We start from the raw sequence: 782 nt of genomic DNA on the forward strand, positions 1-782 counted from the left end.
CCCCGCCGCCGGAGGGCCGAGTCTGTAATGGAAATGGAGCGGAGTTTCCGGCCGAGCTCAGAGAGGGCGTGCGGGGGGGAGAGGGGGGGGAGGAGGGGGGACAAGCGGGTGGAAGGTGCAAAAACTCCATGGCGACACGTTGAAGGGAAGGATCGACTCCCAAACAGCGACTCCCTCCTACACTCTAGTGCACTGCATCCATTATGTCACTCACCCGTTCACGAGACACAGTGCACGCTACTCATGTACTCGCGAGAAAGGAAAAGAAAACAAACACAAAAAAAAACGTTAGTTGGAATAAAACGCGGTAAAATGTCACCCCCTAGTGGTGATTTTTTTTTCTTGTGGTACACCTCATCTGCCCCTCAATGACTGCAAGCTGGTCAGGCTCTGATGCAGCAAAGCAGGCCCAAATATTATGGATCTTTCCTCCCCCATACTTTACAATTAGGATGATGTTTTAATGATGATATTCAGTGCCCTTTTTACGTCAGATGTAGTGCTCCGCCGTGTTCATTCAAAATAGTTAAATATCTTGGCCTTATTAGTAGACACCGCTGTGTGCAAACTTCAGGCATCAATGTTAAGCAACAGCTTCCTTTGTTACTGGTTCAATGTTTTATGTATTATTGACTCATGAACACAAATGTTAGCCAGTTTCAATAATACCTTTAAATCTTTGGCTGTCACTCTGGGTTGTTTCTTTACCTCATTGATGAGTCTTAGTTGTGCTCTTCGGGTCATTTGGCCCATTTTGGAGAAGTGTCTCCATTTGCCTACCT

Source organism: Clarias gariepinus, chromosome 17 (assembly GCF_024256425.1).
Source record: "Clarias gariepinus isolate MV-2021 ecotype Netherlands chromosome 17, CGAR_prim_01v2, whole genome shotgun sequence".
NCBI classification, from domain to species: domain Eukaryota; kingdom Metazoa; phylum Chordata; class Actinopteri; order Siluriformes; family Clariidae; genus Clarias; species Clarias gariepinus.